Genomic DNA, 19966 nt, shown 5'->3' with positions numbered 1-19966 from the left:
TTTATAGGGTTGTAAAAGCGTTGACCGTGCGTACATTTTTAGAATGAAGCGCTTCCGCGCTTCATACAAAATGTACTTCGGTCAACGCTTTTACCACCCAATAAATTTACAAAAAGAAGCATTCAATTCTTAAATGATGTTGGGTTAATTTCGGGTAAATCATGCTTTTTAATTGCTGTGACCATGATTCTTGACAAAGTGCACTCAAAATAAATAAGGTATAATTTGCCTTGGCCCATCATCCACCAAAAGATTGGTCAGAGTCTTAATTATTACAAAAACGTTTTTGTCTGGATATCTGTATTGAAAACACAATTTAGACTCAATTCTAAGCTATAAAAGAGGGGCGAAAGATACCAGACAGTTTAACTCATAGATGGAAAATAAACTGATAACATCATGGCTAATAAAGAGATACACTATAGGAGCATTATAGTCCCTTTGCCCCTTTTAGCTTGTCTTTATGCTTTAAACGATTTTTTATTGTGCATTAATTATGCTGTTAATTTTCTCATTTGAATTGTTTAACATTTGTTCTTTCATTGTCTTTATAGCTGACTGCGGTATGGGCTTTGATCATTGAGGAAGGCCAAACAGTGACCTAAAGTTGTTTATTTTCTTTCAACTTTGTAAGGTACCTTTAAGTTAACAAATATAAACAATTCACCAAAGTTTCATAAAATTTCGTGAAAGGGTTTATGAGCGATTGTCACAAAACTGGAAAATCCCCCCTATCTTATGCATAAAAATTCATAACACGAAAACGTTAAATCTGAAATTTATAAAAATCGAAAGGGAGCAGACGTCAGTATCTATAAACAATTAACCAAAGTTTCATAAAAGTTGATGGGAGCATTTTTGGGTTATTGTCCGAAAACTGGAAAATCCCCCTTTTTTTAAAGGATGAAACTTCATTACATAGAAACGAACAATCTGACATTTATAAAAATCGAAAGGTAGCTTACGTCAATAGATATAAACAATTCAGCAAAGGTTCAAAAAAATAGTTAGAATACTGATAGCGTTCGACATTTTCAGCCGAACAAAATTATCACTTTTACTTAACTTAATTATTGTATGCTGGTTCATATTCTGGACGCCAATCTTTGCTCCTTTATTATGTAATTCACTAACAAAACAATTATGAAACTAAGAAACGGATCTTCTGACATCAGACTCGGACTTCTCTTGAACTGAATTTTAATGTGCGTATTGTTATGCTTTTACTTTTCTACACTGGTTAGAGGTATAGGGGGAGGGTTGAGATCTCACAAACATGTTTAACCCCGCCGCATTTTTGCGCCTGTCCCAAGTCAGGAGCCTCTGGCCTTTGTTAGTCTTGTATTATTTAAATTTTAGTTTCTTGTGTACAATTTGGAAATTAGTATGGCGTTCATTATCACTGAACTAGTATATATTTGTTTAGGGGCCAGCTGAAGGACGCCTCCGGGTGCGGGAATTTCTCGCTACATTGAAGACCTGTTGGTGACCTTCTGCTGTTGTGTTTTTTTATTTTGGTCGGGTTGTTGTCTCTTTGACACATTCCCCATTTCCATTCTCAATTTTATATTAGAAGCATTTTTTAGTAATTGTCCGAAGTGTGGACAATGGGCAGATGGACGGACAGACAACGGTATACTACTGTTGCCTTTATATACCACAATACGGCACCTCTTAGACGGGTGTATAAAAATGAAAGAAAAAAAAAACCAGACAAATTAATGGACGTCAAGTTGGTTACTTATTCCCTATTCCCTATTCGTTACCTATTCCATATTCCCTATTCGACAAATTATAGTAAAAAAAGACATAAAATAGAAAACTAAAGACTAAGCAAAACGAACCTCACCAAACTTGGGGTGATCTCAGATGTTCTAGAAGGGTAAGCATCCTGCTTCACATATGGCTAATATTGCTAAGGTTAGTACAAACCTGGTAATTACTCTAATCCGCTAGGTCACTTTCATTGAAAGGGAAGGGGATTTTAGTTACGACGTAAGGAACATATCATATATCTTCTGTGAAACAGTTATTCCATAATGGTCAACCAACTCGTGATGTCGTCCGTGAAATTTACGAAGTGATGATGTCAACTTCACCATTTGGAACTCTTGGTTTAATAGCTTTCTTGTGAGCAGCAACCCTTAATAAGGAAATCATGATAGGACATATTTACCTGGTAATATCAGATCAATTAGGAGATAACTGTAATGTATTTTAAGCTCCGACTGCATCAATTGGGGATTTGATGGTCGCAAATTAAGTTTACTGCGACCATCAAATCCCAAATTGATGCCGTCGGAGCTTAAAATACAATATTGTTATCTCCATTCTAATGAAACTGACAGAAAACAACGTTAAAACATGTATTTAAAATCTGTCATATGATGTCTGCGCTTGCGCGTACGTCCCATAGCATCAATTGTCAATTGATGCCATGTAGGAAAGTGACGTTATCCAATCAAAATGAACGTTACAAACGTTGTTGCATTATAATTGGGTGATATATGCTGCGTATGCAGGCGCTGCTGGAATATTGCTACATAAAAATGGAAAGTTCACAAAGTTCTTTCGTCGTGAAGTTTTATTTTCACCCGACCCTCATTATCAATCTCTAGATGTAAGTCAAGATATAAGGCCGACTTAACTGTATCTGTTGCAGCCTTTACCTTCAGTTCGATGGAAATAATGCGGTCAACATAGTCACCAAATTTTCAATTATTTTGTGAGAGAACATCATCTTTATAGCGGATAAGTAAAGTTAAAGGATATTGTTAACTTCTTACATTTCTTCCTAAGAAGTTCCTTTATGATGTTTGCCTCATAGTGATTAAGAAACAAGCCGACAAGAAGAGAGGCACAATGCTAACACTTTGGTAAGAACTCGTCCTAACAAATATATTGTCAGTCAAGAAATCAAGCATCTTATAATGTCAGATTCAGACATTTTTTTGGTTTGAATCAGAGTGATCCTTTACAAATTAGGATATACCCTCCCTAAGACAAGAAACATGTTGGTCAATCTTTTTTTTGTGAAACAAAAAAATACCAACTCTCTCAACTTGCCTTTAAGTTTGGAATTAAGCATACTTGTGTAAGGTGTAGATAGTTATCAAAGGTACCAGGATTATAATTTAGTACGCCAGACGCGCGTTTAGTCTACATAAGACTCATCAGGTGTAGATAGTTATCAAAGGTACCAGGATTATAATTTAGTACGCCAGACGCGCGTTTAGTCTACATAAGACTCATCAGTGACGCTCATATCAAAATATTTATAAGGCCAGTGACGCTCATATCAAAATATTTATAAGGCCAGTGACGCTCATATCAAAATATTTATAAGGCCAGTGACGCTCATATCAAAATATGTATAAAGCCAAACAAGAACAAAGTTGAAGAGCATTGAGGATCCAAAATTCCAAAAAAATGTGCCAAATACGGCTAAGGTAATCTATGCCTGGGATAAGAAAATCCTCTTACAGTCGAATGTTTTAATACTATTGAAAGATGTTAAAAGAGTCTTAGATTATATGTACTCTAAAAAGATCTTTAGATTTTTTTTAATATCCACAACTGATTCACGCCACCTCTGGAATAGACAGTTTCACAATAACTTTGAAGCCCGGCTTTGACTGCTGATAAAATTGATGATAATAATTTAAAAAGATGTTTCGTGGAGCACTTTGATGACCCAGCAATATACAATTTTTATGGAGTGGGTTGGGATCCCGCTAACATGTCCAACCCCGTCCCATTCTGTGTGTATGAAATCAGAAGCCTGTAATTCAGTGGTTGTTGTTGTTGATGTGTTGCATATTTGTTTCGCATTACTTTTTGTACATACATTAGGCAGTTAGTTTTCTCGTTTGAATTGTTTTACATTTGTTATTTCTGGACCTTTTACAGCTGACTTTGCGGTATGAACTTTGAAGGCCGTACGATTAGTGATCTCAAACTTAATCTGATCTTCTTGATTGCAGTGGTCATCGTGAAACCAAGTTAAGCATCACATAGATTAATAGTACAAATAAGTAAAATTACAAAAATACTCGCCGAGCTGCTCGTCATTTTAAAGTAACAAAATAGTACTGAATATTAAAAGTAAATTTCCAGTACTACAGATTTTTAGTACAAAAATAGTACTTAGCAAAAATAGCTGTGTATGCATTAAGTTGGCTCGGGTGTCTTCCTCCATTTTTTAATTTGAAGTAGCGTAGAACTTTATTGAAATGTGCAAACTTTGAGAATAGTATGTTCTAAGAAATTTATGTGTCAGAATTTTCAGGTTTGTGCGAAAAGTTATGTGTTATACCATATTGATGTCGGTACTTTAAAAAAAAAAGACAATATATCTGTTTGATTCGGTATCAGGTGCGTTCGCGCCCAATACACTTTCGCACCCTACACGTTCGCACCTCGCACGTTCGCACTCTACACGTTCGCGCCCAATTTTAATTCAAATTGCAGTAGAATAATTGGAAAATCATGATTGTTGTTTTAAATTGCTTTAACTGAATGTATTTGGCTTGGTACGATGAGTAAAACATTGAAGATTTTAAATGAAAAACACAAATTAGATAATTGTTTTTAACAGCTTGGTCCAGTTGATCTGAAATAATGAAACAATAAAATATAGCAATACACTATAATAATCAAAACATGATTAAAAAAAAAATCAACACAGAAAAAAAACGTAGTCAGAAATTCACTTTATTTTGAAACAAGTCAATTTAACAAAGTTTTAGCAATACACTAACCAAAATATGATAAAGAGTTATTCAACACAAAATAAAACGTTGAAAGAATCTCACTTTATTTGAAAAAGGATTATTTTTTTTAACAATACACTATCCAAAACATGACAAAGATTTATTCAACACACACAAAATGCTGTCTCATTTCATTTTGAGACTATGACAACAAATATACTTATAAGAATACACTTGCCAAAACTTGATTACAGAGTTATTAAACACAAAACCGATTAAAATTGGGCGCGAACATGTAGGGTGCGAAAGTGAAAGGGGGCGAACATGAGTGGGTGCGAACGTGAATGGGCGCGAACGGACCCGGATTCGTTTGATTCATTATTTCATTCAACTTTGCCACATAAGGGGCGATAACTTATAATAGAAAGTGAATTTATCTAATTTAATATGCAGCAAGAAAACAAGTCCGGTCCCCCATCCTTACTTTCTCTCATCTGTGTAGCTATCTTCTCAAATTTGTTCTTAAAATTCTATGGTGTATTTTTTTTATCATGTAAAATGTGATATTCCACTCATAAATTATACTAGTCCAAATAATTATGACGTCTTGAAAGGCTATTATAATTTTTTTTCTTTGACGCCTTACATCGATGTAAGGCGTCAAAGAAAAAAATTATGATAGCCTTTCAAGACGTCATAATTATTTGGACTAAAATTATACAAATTCTGACGATTTTGCACAACCCGTAGCGTGAAAAAAATTGTGTCTCCTCATATCTCTGCTGTTTTAGCAAAAGGAGCAAAGTTCTGCTGAAAATGGCCGTACAAATTAAATGTGAACCTGCACGAATGAAAAAATATCAGTTGAAATATATAGAGTACATAACTCATGAGACATTTGATGAATTACGGAAAGTTGAAATCATAACATTTGTCGAAGGTTCTAATTTGAAGTCTTCCACATGAATTAATATCGAAGAAACGATCAACATATAAAACAGACTTTTTTAGTTTTGGCATTATATCCATTGATATATTTAAGATTGAAGTATTGAAGAAATTGCATGTACGGAGTCATGAATATGAGAGCTGTTATCCATTCGTTTGATGTTTTGATTTTGCTTTAAATTGGATTAGGAACTTTCCACTGAGTATAAGAACAAACTTAAATGCTCGATGTACCGGGAGCGATGCGCTGGTCTATCATTATTGTGTTATGTTGGTATCTCTGAATTCCAACACGTGTAATGCACTCTACTCTCAAGGTACAATCTACAGAGAGGCGCTTGTGGAAGAAGACCGGAAACAACAATACGAAAGATGGATTGATTTTATCGCCACTTTCCTAACATTGTGATATTTCGAGTCGGTCATTTTTTACTGGTGGAGGCAGACAACAGGAAAGACAATATCAAGCAACTCGCTAATAATTTAATAAAGAAACACATCAACATGTTTACAATGTAGTTTTATAGTACAGTTCAAATATTAAAATAAAAAAAAACCGTAACAATAACAAAATACAAAATAAAAGTCCATTTAAATGGTAGTAGCTGTTAATTTCAATCTTTCTGAATCAAAATACTGTTACATATGAATTTTATTTAATTTCAAAATGAAAGCAAAAAGAATTTCTTTTTAAATTAAAATCAATTTTAAAACTTGAAACTCATCTTGAATGTCCAGCATCTCGCTTCTAATCCAATAGCGACTTGATGAATCTTATACACTACCAATTTCTGTCATAGTAACTCCAATATCTAACAATCCCAAAATCGAACAAGATAACAAGATAATGTTTGAAATAAAATCAACAAGACTAAATATAGTTATTGTCCGGATTCAGGCCAAAACTTAAAGGTTGCAAAGAAATAGTATTTTCTTCAATTTCTCTCATTTACTGTTTTTTAATATTACCAAATTATGTTTCAAATACATTTATTAACATTTTCCTGTTAAAATATCAAACAATTAAATACTAAAAATATATACTATACAACATGATATAACACTGTTATAAATATAAATATAAATTATTAATGTATATAGCTTTTGAAAATATTGATCAAGATGTATTGACAAAAACTTTTGACGTAGACTGACCACTGGGCTTTTAAGATGGATCTTGTCCACTACTGTTCATTCTAAATGAAGTAAAAGTTGTATTGCCAAACATGTCCAAAGTCAGGTCTTAACAATCAAGAAGATAATGTAAAGAAAGAAGTAGCAAAATGTAGCAAAATATAAAAGGGGTTTCTTTGACGAAAGAGAGTCTATACTTTTTCGGAGTCATATTAAGCTTCTTAAGAAAAAGCCTACATTTCTTATAAACGTTAAAATAATTTTAAAGCAATTACTGTATTCCAAAAATATGTTTTATAAATATTCTTTATGGTTGATAAAATTCAGACATTTAAAAGATAAAACTTAAACAAATGATATATTGCTTTGTTGTATGACTTTATATGTAAATTTTTTCATTATTAAGAATATTGAACGAATTCTTTTTTCGGAGAAAAACAGTGTCAAAATAGATCATATGTATATAGTATTTGTAGATATAGGAAGATGTGGTGTGAGTGCCAATGAGACAACTCTCCATCCAAATAACAATTTAAAAATTAAACCATTATAGGTAAACTGCATAAATAAACACACTTTTTTCTATTATAATAATCGGCGAGAGACGTTTGGGCTTTTTCATAGGACATTTGCGCTTTTATTTTTGGACACTTGCGCTTTTATTTTTGGACACTTCCGCTTCAAATCATATGACATTCGCGCTTTTTAAAAATGGACATTTGCGCCTTTTACAAAGGACATTTGCGCCTTTGCAATATTTGGTTTTTATAACTATCCTCCTCTTTTATCCGGGCTTGGGACCAGCAGGTTTGACCTGGTAGAGTTAAAAACTTAAAAATCATCGCATACTAGCACAATTTTGGGCACATTGATATTTGTTAAAAAGATTAGATACAGCTTAAACTAGTAAAAGAAAACATTATTGTTTAAAAGTTTTTTTTTTAACAGAATGAGTGATTAGAACTGTTCATTAAATTGGTCTACACCATTTGTCGTTATAATGACAAATATATCTTAAATTCATCTACGTACTATTACTTCTCATTAAAATATAGGTAAAAAGCGCAAATGTCCGGTCAATTTAATACAGGTGATTCAAAATTTAAAGCGCAAGTGTCCATAGTATTTGAAGCGCAAGGTCTTATCATTTAAAAGATAAAAAAGCGCAAACGTCCTGTGCCCAAAATAATAACTTTTGGATTCTCTGACGGTGAATTACAAAAATACTACCCACAGGTGAGTTATAAATTTTCTTTATGGTTAATAAAACTCAGATATTCAAAAAATAAAACTGAAAAAAATTATATAACTCTTTGATGTATATAGTTATCAAAGGTACCAGAATTATTATAACCGATGCACATTTTACCTAGTCAGATTTGCTATTAATGCTTCAGTTTCAAAGATGATAACTCTTTGATGTATGACTTTATATATTTTTTTATTCATTATTAAAAGAATATTGATTAAATTCTTTTCTTAGAGAAACAGTTACATGTTCTATCAACCTAAACATACTTACATTGTCACAAATAAATAAAGTATATATCAACATAAACAACATAAAAAAACTAGAGACTCACAAGAGACTGGCCCACATGTGTATACTGTTGATTTTGTAATTATGTAAAATAAGGTCAAATTAATAAGAAATAGTATACAATACCTAAAAATGATTAGTTCAAGTAGTTAAATTACAATCAGGTCATCCAATTGTAGTCTTACAATAGTAACTGAGGACCCCTGATCGTTATTCACATTTGTTTTCAAGTTGTGATCATTTGAAATTGGTTTAATTTTACAACTTTTCTTTAGTCTTTTATAGTAAACCCCTATGTTCTATGTTTAGCCATGGCGGAATGTTGGTTTGAAGACAAATTAAGTTTGATATTATTTGACCGAGTAGATTTAGTGGTATATAGATCTTTTATAACCCGATGCATATTTTACCTAGTCAGATTTGCTATAAATGCTTCAGTTTCAAAGATGTAAACCAAAACTACATTTTACCCCTATGTTCTAATTTTAGTCATGTTAGCCATGTTGGTTGGCTAGCACATTTTTTCAAACTAGAAACCGTAATGATGATTATGGCCATGTTTGGTTAAATTTGTCTCAGTTGTTTCAGTGGAGAAAATTTTTGTAAAAGAAGTCAAACATGTTCGAAATATGGTTAAAAATTGACTTTAAAGGGCAATAACTCTTTAAGGGCTAAAATTTACAGTTTTGGTATGGTTGACTTATTTGTATACCTTACTTTGCTGAACATAAATGCTGTTTACAGTTTATTTCTATATATAATAATATTCAAGATAATAACACAAAAATGTAAAATCATGAATTCAGGGGCAGCAACCAAACAGTTGTCTGACTTGTCTTCAAATTGCAGGGCATATATATCTCAACCTAATAAACATTTTAATACTGTCAGATTTGCTTTAAATGCTTCAGTTTCAGAGATATATGCAAAACTGCATTTTACCGCTATGTTCTATTTTTAGCCATTCCTGCCAGGTTTGTTGGCAGGCGACGTCATCAGTTTCAGAGATATATGCAAAACTGCATTTTACCGCTATGTTCCATTTTTAGCCATTCCTGCCAGGTTTGTTGGCAGGCGACGTCATCAGACACATTTATTTTTAATAAGATACCCTAGTAATGATTGTGGCCAAGTTTGGTTTAATTTGGCACAGTGGTTTCAGAGGATAACATTTTTGTAAAAGTTAACGGAAGACGACGGACTGAGGACGCCAAGTGATGAGTAAAACTCACTTGGCCCTTTAGGTAGTAATACACAGTTAGAAGTTTAGTTTCGCATTATGGCCCCTGTGAATTTTTGAAATATGAAAGTTTTTGTACAATAAAATTAATTTTCTAGAGCTTTAAAATAGCTTTAACTTGTAAAACTTGTCTACTGTTAAGGTTAATTTAGGTTTTTAAACAAGGAAAGACAGGCTTAGAAGGTAAAGTTTTAGAAAATTGACTAAAAAAGGAGAAAATGCACTTTGACATGGCATGTTTCATAAAATCACTTTTTTGTTGCGTTTCAGTGTCAACTGCTAACCTTCATAAAATATTTATTTCTGAACCGATTTTCAAAACAAGCAGGCGAAAATGCTCGTTTTAACTAGTGGAAAACAAAAATCTATTTAAAGTGGAATTGGGGAAAAAATGTTAATCCTTCAGGTAGCAATACACAGTTAGAAGTTAAGTTTCGCATTATGGCCCCTGTGAATTTTTGAAATATGAAAGTTTTTGTACAATAAAATTGATTTTTAGATAATTGAAGAATAATATAGCCTTCTTAGTGGGTTTATATGAACATTTAGATTGATTTTAACATGTTTTATAGGCCATTTCAATGATTGACAGTCCGTATTTTCCTATCCGTACCGTTCATAGGTCCATAAATAATTGTAGTGTTTATCAACGAAAGATTTTGTGCTCGATCTTTTCAATTCAATTTTATGGAAAAACGAGCAGGAAGACATATGATTTTTTTTTGACCCCTTGATAGATATAAACCTATGGATTCAGGAAAGGTATCACTGTAAGTCATTGAAATTTTCCTTTAGACCAAATTTTGGAGACTTTTGTGACATGTTCACCCCCCTTTTTTGCTATATTTTGTATCTAAGAAATGCAGATTGTTGCCATGGTTACACCCAAAAGGGATTATATTTCACCTTTATGACCATTAGAAATCAAATCTATGGAAGATTCTCTTTCTACAAGTATATACATGCATAACACACATATAAAGCCTTCTTTGTTAGACAGGGGGAGAAAGAGGGTGTTTAAAAATTATGAGTGTCAATTTTAAGTTTTTTTCCTAACTGTGTATTGCTACCTTAGACTAGTTGAGATAATTAGTAAAAAAAAACAATCACAAACGATAAGCTATCAAGATGCTCTAATCGGCATACCGGATTTTAAATAATTATACATTTTGTCATAATTGGCTACAAAAGTGCTTTTGTAAAAAGCTGTAGTTTGATTAATTCATTTATAAAAATTAGTTGAGTTGTCATCTTTTACTCTTTAAATGTAACAGTATTAACATAATATCTGTTTTCTCTGTGTATCTTCATTTCTACCAACATCACATTGTAATTTATAGTAACACTACGTATCAAATTTGTGAAAGAAAAAAATGAGAATTGTAATAAGCATTTACGGTAAATTCAATGTTTTATTCATTCTTCCAATATCATGTTTCTTTAGGTATTTGAAAAGCCACTTTAATAAACCACAGATTAATGACAAAGCTTTTATAAATTTGACACGCTACTTAAATTTCAATATATATTTTTAAGACAATTTTTTTTTGATATTTTAGTAACATAAGTTGAACTATATATTTAGCAGTTGCTTACACTAGCACATTTCCTTTTTTTTATTTTATTGTAATACATTGTATAAGGGTTGTTAAATGGATACTGAAATGAAGATTTGAACATAAACATTAACATGATTAAGCCATCAGCAGTTAATCTTGATTAAATTTTTTTATAACCTTTAAAAAACTTGCTAACACATTCTGTCTGAAGGCTGATTTGTATGTCATCTAAGATGGATATTGCTTGCGCATGTGCAAATATCGTCCGTTATTATGGTTATTAAATAGAAAAGAATATTATAGTAAAAAAAATAGACTGGGAAGACAGTTATTTGACCAATTTCGTCAGCTGATCAGGCCGAAATTATGCTAATGTGCATCTGAATCAACGTATGTATATCTGTTTAAATATTTGTATATGCATTTAATCAGGGCCAACACCGGAGTTCATGTCGATGGTTCATCTAATTGTGTTTAGTTTAAATATACACAAAATGTTTATGCTCTGTAACCTATTCGTGCATTGTTTATTGTATCACATATGGAACTTATATGAGTTTATGTACGTTTTAGTATGTTAAATATAAATCAGATTTCTCATTTTCAGTCAAATCGGTACCACAGTGTAGATACTATTCTGTACGCTATCCGGAAGTCGCGATTTTCGAAGCGGGGATTTCAAACTGGCTAACAGAACGGTTTTGTTTTGGTGCATTTTCTCATCATTTGTTTACTCCTATATCTATAAAGTGCTTTGCACATCTTAAATGTATGTATAGAATCATAACTATGAGTAACTGTAACAAAAACATGCAGTAGAATATGAAATATACGTGTGCATCACACCAACTTCATAGAAAAAAGTGAAATCGATGGACAATTTTGCTCCCGTAGTACAAAGCAAATGATCTTTAATTGCAAATATTTGCATCAGTTTACAGTTAAATATATACTGTTTCAATATTCTTACCGTATATAAGTAGAATGTTCGTATTTCAAATAAAAAATATGCTTTCCGTGAGGATCCCAAAATAAATTACTGTACGATCAGTCTAAAAATGACTGTATTCTAGTAGCGATTTCAGATTTTTTGTCTGTATGACCAGTCGTGATTTTGAAGAGAAAAAACCAACGGCAATTTGAAGGTATATACGTGTCTATGTGATATTATGATTGTGTCCATGGAATTATAACGTGTAATTTCTTTCATCAGACAATACAAATATATTTCTGATAATTTTTGTAGACGTCAAAATAATTATATTTTTTATTCCGTAAGTCTTATTCAAAATCAAATACCTAAAAGCAATACATGATTCGCTTGTGGACTTTGTATTGTTACGGGACTGGGGTGTCCCATAAGTAAAAGTTATTTATATCGGTCAACACTGATTACTATATTCTTGGTAAATTCTAATATAGAGCTGTCAACTGTGGTGCCGAGTTACAAATTAATTTCTACTGGTAGCGTAGCTGGCAAAACGGTTAAGGTACTGATCTAAACATGGTAGCACAGAAACTCATTTACATTGACTTACTATAATTACATGTACAACAGACAACAAGATTAATTAAGCTTCACAATTTATTATATACAAACAATCAATACTATTACAAGCATTACTCCTATGAAAAACAACCAGAGCACTTAATAAAATATACAGAGACCCTCCTTTTTGGTACGTTAATCGTTTGTCAACAACGTAGTAAGCGTAGTAAAACATCTAGGTCAATCATGGTTTGGTCCATTTATCCAACGGGGATGTAAAGGTACATGCATTGCATCGACTGCGGCACTTTTGGTTTGCTTTGCCTTTGGTAAGTTTCCTTGGTATCAGGAGTGACTGTCCTGGTAGCGGGACGCAGTCTATCTGAAGACTGTTGTGCACTTGCTTTTATATCTCTGTCCCACCAACGTCTCGTACCCCTATGGAGATGGTGGGCAAATTACGTTATGCTGATTGGATGCTGATCTCAGGTCATTCGGTCACCGACGTCAATAATCATAGTGATGCAAATGGCGGCGATCGGAATGTTGACATTCTGTCGAGTCGGGAAATGGACAAACGGGACTTATCTAAGCTTACTCTTAGCATGTATGGGCCCCGGTTACAATATTCATGCCTTACGCTAATAAAATAACAAGGTAATAAAGCGGGAACATGTGAAATAAGGATAAACAGAAGGTGGGAACCGTCGTTCAGTCAGGGGACCCCCATGGTCAAACATTGAAGACGAACTCTATTTTATTATTCCCAGATACCTTACTAACAATTTTTACATACAATAACAATATATAAGTATACACAATGTTCATCAAATGTCTTTGCATACGCGTTGGCTAACAGTAAACGACGAACGCGAAAATAGAATAGAGTGTTTACTGAGTAGCCTGAAACAGTCGTATGTACAAACCTAACGTTACAGCTTATACCATAAACCGTAACAGTATTAGTGTGTCGTTGTAGTTATCTGTTTAACTATTACATTTTAAAGACTATTTACACCGTCTGCCGTTGACCAATTGGTGATAACATACATCAAGCTTTTCTCTTTTAAAATGACAAAAAATAGAAAGAGAACGCTTTGTTTAAAAACTTTAGGTATTGAGCAAAGAATTAACGAAATTATACCCCGCCACTTCTATAGACCATGTTTTGGAAAAAAAAATAGACCACCAAAAAAACTAAATTATAGGTGCACAGGGGCATCATTCAATAACGAATATGTGGAAGTTTTATTAATATATGGTAAGTTTTTGAAAGTTGCGTATACATGTAGTAAATTGGTATCACCCAATAAGGTAGTGGAAAAGTCCATATCATGGAACTAGAAAACTGCTGAATTTTTCGAAAAATAAAAAAGAGAGGTGCACAATTTAATTAAATGATAAGGACTCTGAAAAAGATTCATTAAGTTATGACAAGTGTCTGAAGGAAGTTGTGGATATAAAATAGGTACGCCCAATATATGGTTATGACAAAGTCCGTATTTTAGATATAGAAACATCAAAAATATTTTAACCAAAAATTCGAAATAGAAGGTCCATAATACATTAATTGATTAAAAATGGAGCAATTTTAGAAAAGTTAAACAATTGGTTTTGGAGGTAACGGTTGGAAATACCTGATGGGTGCCCCCATATAATGCAAAGTTCAAGTCCGTATCTTATACAAAGAAACCCCATAAAAGATTTTTAATAAAATTCGAAATACATTCCTTTTTTTATATAAATAAGGCCGTTAATTTTCTCGTTTGAATTGTTTAACATTGTCATTTCGGGGTCTTTTATTGACAATTGGGATCCGGCGGTTGGAAACTCTTTTTTAACTTTCAATGCATTTGTATGGGAACATATATTTGTAATCCTCTTTTCTCCTGGATTGGACCCCCTCTCCATTTAAAAATGTCTGGAAACCCCAATGTATATTAAGTGGTTTATGAGGAGATGCGCTTACAAAACCGCGAAACATGTTGTACTAAAGAATCTTGGTCCAACGGACGAACGGAAAGACGGACTTCATTATCACTATAAACCACCGTTTTACAAAGTGGTGTACAATTGCGTGTAAAAGAGACAAAGTGAAGGAACTGTGATCAATTATAGGCTACAGTACGGCCTCGAATGTCGGTTTGTATAACAATTAAATCTGTGTGTTTGTATAATTTTAAGTATAATGGAGGACATTTCTGAAACTTATATAAACAAACAAAACTTCCTCTTATTTCAGCAACATTCAAACATCCTTATACTTAATGAAGTAAGTCGAGTACACCCTATCAAGCTTAAACATGATTCATAAGTTTTCAGGATGTGAATTTATTGAAATATGTTTGTGTTATTTATAAAAATTGCCCCCTTCTAATGTATCGTAAATAATTTTGAAATCACTACTAGAATACAGTGAAATAAAGACTGATCATACAGTTTTAAAATATACAAGCGAGACTGATCGTACAGTGAGAAATTCAAACAAGTGTAATTTTCTTATTTCTGGCTTCAAAGATCTGGCTGAAACTTTTTCCACCACTTAAAATATACTTTATTTAGTTTATTAAGTCTGGGTTTTACGTTAATTTGTACAGTAAGGGTGCAAAAAGATTGTTTTTATGTTCACCGACTGATTTTCCTTAGTGATGCACTTGAAAATCTCTTGATTAAGGCAAATATACGAATAATGAATGTGCTTAATTGAACTATAAACCATTTGTGAATATCGATGTCAGCTGAATTAATCATTAAGCAATGTACAGATGAACATCTTACCGTTTAATATAGTATATCCAACAAATTTAGAATGTGATCCAAAAAGTTCTCGCTTCGAAAATCTCGACTTCCGGATAGCGTACAGAATAGTATCTACACTGTGGGTACTATTCGTAATTTTGGCGGCCTCTTTAAGACTGTAACGCTGTCTGATTTTATAATTAGTTAAAATTATTCATGCCAAATTATAACCTTTTTTCATTTTAAATCAACACACTTTTCTATTAAACTGAACTATATAAAAATTGGATAATTATTGCTATTTAATGCTTCAAGCTACTCAACGCTTCTTTTTTTGCCATTTTCTTCCAGCTTCTTGGAATGGGGTCGAATTTTCCTTTGTGTTTTTCTTCAAATTCTTTTTGATACTTGCAAAGCAACCATATCCAATACTTTGAGTTATCTGGTGATGGTTCAATATACCACTTCGGGTATTCGCTTTTTTAGGCATTGCATTTTACCCATTTGTCTTCATCTACATCTCCTTTTTTCAAAAACAAAATCCTATTTCCTTGTACAACTACATTACAAAAATGTAAGGTCAGTCTGTCCGAACCTTTTCATTTCGTTCCTTTTAGGCCTTTAATTCTATGTTGTAAACACTGATGGTCAACTCCTAACTCCGTATGATCTTTGTCTGTGCTTTTACATGGTTCCTAACAAAATGGGCAAGTAGCAGTGCATCCCCATAATTGATCCATCAATTTACTCATTGGGCTTTTTTCCATTTGATATTGATGACACTTGTTTTCGTAAAATGTTTACATACAATTTCTTCCATATCTTCCAGCTGATCAAGAACAATCTGCGTAAAGCTGAATACATCAATCTCCGAATTTGCAGTGACATGTGAAAAACAAAAGTCATATATTGGTAAAATAGGCTCTTTTGTAAGGTTTGCTGTAAAGGATGATATCCACTTTTTGATTGGACTAGCATGTGAAACCCTTAAAGGCCGATGATATTGAAGACTTGTTTTTGGTGTAATGCTTTTTATTGCTTTTTCAATAGTTATGGATTTTACAGCCTTTTCAATTCCTTGAAATATTTTTCGAATCCTTTTTTCGGCAAACAGTGTCTACTGATTGCTTTTACCTATCGTCTCGTCAAACACTAACGTGTGCATTTGTTTTGTTAACCATTCCTGAACAAACGTGCTGGGATCTACAATATAACGATAGCACTCATCAAAATCATTCTTGTCAGCTGAATATATCATAAAATCTCTTATGACGCTGTATTTCTGATGGGAAAATTTCCACATCATCATGTCTTGTATATCTATAGGAATTAGATCTAAAACATGATCTATAACTGCCTTTGTCAACGCTTGCTTGAAAAATCAAGCAGTAATGTGATCTTCTGTTTTCTTATCGACGACGTTCTTGAATAATTGCCAAGCAGTTTCACAATATTCCTCAAGCTGACCTCGTAAACTGTGCCGTCTGGTATACTCTTCTTCTTGATTGGTAAAAAAAATAGTGATATAACGGACTACATGCTGAATAAGTAATGCTTTATATGGTGGAAGTAGATTAAACTGCCAATGTTGAGACTTCTTAGTGTTGTGATCATCAATAGCATTTTCAATAATTCTTAGAATATCTGCAACAGATTTAACGTTGAACCTAGCATCTTGGCTTGCAGTATCACGGAGCGTAACATCAATTCGTCTGAAAATTGTATCACCTATATCCGTGGCCTGAGTTTTGTACTGACTAAAATTCTTCTGAGTGATGCCCAATGCATTTGAGATGGTACCCAACGATAATCGTTTGTGAATCTCTAAGTGTGTTCCAATTTCAAAATCTTCGGGTGAAAGGCTCCCTACAAGACAGGTTAACGTTTCATAACAACATGCTCTTTGTTGGGTTTTCATGTAGCTGGCAATCGATGGAAAACGATCCCATACCATTTTTTCTATCTTATCTTGGACTGACCATTCATCATGCACGTCGAGGAGTGCCGATGAAAAGTTCCTCAACCAATCTGACCACATATTTTCGAATTCGTCTTTCATCATCCGTTTGTCTGCCTTTTTTCCTTTAAGCGTCTTTGCAAGTTGTATCGCCCGTTCATTTATTTCAACTTCGTGCTTTGTCCTTTCAGTCATCTGTAGAATGTGTATCCTTTTTTCCTCCCTTATATTCATTATGTCAGTTTCAGTTGTAGATAGCAGATCTTCTTTTAAAATCTTCAAACGCAATGCCCTTGTCGGGGTCCATTGACACATGACATCTTTTAAGTCACTACTGTCGACAAACGATTCTAATTCTTCCAAAAGAATGTTCATAATAGACTCTGCTTCCTGTTGTAATTCTTTTCTTATCTGTACACTTCTTGTTTCCAGGTTATCTTCTTCACTGCTACTTTCGATCACTGTTTTTGCCTTGTTTATAACAAATTCATAGAAAAACTTGTGCATGTTCCAATGTACTTCTTGATATCTTTTCTCCATGGTGCTGTATGCTTTCATTTCAAGACTGTTTCGAAAACCGTATACAAAGTCATCTCTCAATATACCAGTCCATAAATCTTCCATACGAATCAGTGTGTCTTTTATGGTAAAAAATGTGTCTCTCTTGGGTGTTAGTTCATATAATATAGCGTGTTTAACATCTGCAACACTTTTACTGTAACCTGGATTAGTTGGTGCCATAGGGGAATCTCCAACCCAAAGATCTGAAAAATACCATACATTTTTCTCACTATCAAAGTCGATTACCTGGTCAAAAGTCTGCACATTTGTTATTTGTTCTTGTTTAGCGGCTTCCTTTGTCATTTCGTCAAGACTTTCAACCAGTTTCTTACGCCCGTGTAACATTTTATCACTTGCATCTGTAGCAGGTACATTTTGATGGACAAATATGCATTTCTGTTTAAGATTTAACTTTTGATTTACCAACTTCAGCCGAAGTAGTGCGTGAACAGCTCTTTGTAATATATCTGTTATTTCTGCTGTATTTTCTCCTTTTATGTTGATAATAGTAATGTCACCTAGTCCGATTACAAAAGTTGCCAATTTATTGTCATGATCCCGTTTTTGGTTTCCGAGTTCTGAGGCACGAAAGCCTTCTGTGTCAACGACAAGAATATAGTCAAATTTAAATTGTTTACTGTTAACTGGCACAAGTTGAACATAAACCCCTCTTGTACAGCGACCAGCACTTACCGCAAATTGTAAACCAAACATAGTGTTAAGCAATGTTGATTTGCCTGAACTTTGTATACCTAAAACGGATAAGGCAAGTATTTTCCTGTTTCCAGTTAATTTTCGTAGCTGTGTGAAAACAGCTCTGATCCATTTCATAGGCACATTTGCAGCATCGCCATCCATTATTTCAAATGGTTGTCCCAACAGAATAATTTTAGCGCAAATTTTGCTTAGATCTTTTGCTTTAGTGATCAGATCTTTTTCATCACATTCTATAATGCATTCATATATTTGACCACATTCTCGTACAAGATGTTCGTAACCGAACGAAGCGTTAGCTAAATTATATTCTGCCTGTTTAAGCCTTTCTTGTAAAACTTCCATCTTCTTTTCCTTGTTATCTCTTTCAGTTTTGAGTTCTTGCCATGCCATTTGATATTGATTAAGGTATGCAGGCAGGCTGTTTCTTGAAACATCATCTAGAAATAACCGTAAGTAGGTGATAAATAATATACAATCTTCGTCAGATTTGTTGTCTAAAAGGTTTGATTGAAACCTTTTCATAAGATTTCTTTGTTGTTTAAATATTTTAAGCTGCTCTTTTCGCTGTCTCATCATTTGTTCTTTTTTATTTTCCTCGTCGGTGATAGGTTGGTGCAAAGTTGACTGCTTTGTTGCCTTTTGTGTTTCACTAAATTGTCGCCAAAGTTTTCCTTGCAGGGGGACATGTCTATCTTTTAAATTACTGCTCTCATCTTGTAGCAACTGAGTAATTTCTGCTGCTTTTTTAATGGCTTGTTGAAACATTCTTGAATCCTCATCAATATGATAACAGTCTTTCTTAGTTTTATTTAGCCGTTTCGAAAACGATATCATCGGGTCACAACTGGCGATATCGGCCACTCCCTTCATCATTTCTTTCTTTATTAGAGAAAAACTTGATATAGTATCGTCTACAGCAAGTTTGCAAACTCTAATCTTATTACGGTAATTTGAATTGTCTGTGAAATGTTTGAGACAAATTACTCTAGCTTCGGATTCAGATCTACTGCATGCATCTATGCCGAGAACTACGCCTGTTGTACTTTCATACATCTTATGTAAAATTTCCGTAGATGATGTTTGACTGAGAAGACTTATGTCCATCAAAATCACTACTACAGAAGAAATTTGAGATATAACATGTATTTGCTTGTCTTGCAGTAACCCATCACCACGTAAATTAAGGTATAACATGACATTTTCTAAATTTTCTCTTGGTAAATGCCAAGCTGCTTCAAGCAAGCCGTCGCTAATTAGACGTTTAGTTGTACCCAAAGGACAGTCTCTGTTGAAAAACGTGTCATGGTACTGTTCTGATAGGAGCTGATTTATCAGTTTCGATTTGGATATACATATCTTTCCCAACCGAA

The sequence above is a fragment of the Mytilus trossulus genome, chromosome 10 (assembly GCF_036588685.1).
Source record: "Mytilus trossulus isolate FHL-02 chromosome 10, PNRI_Mtr1.1.1.hap1, whole genome shotgun sequence".
In the NCBI taxonomy this organism is placed as follows: Eukaryota; Metazoa; Mollusca; class Bivalvia; order Mytilida; family Mytilidae; genus Mytilus; species Mytilus trossulus.
The sequence above is the reverse complement of the archived record's forward strand: the minus strand, read 5'-3'. Positions refer to the sequence as shown.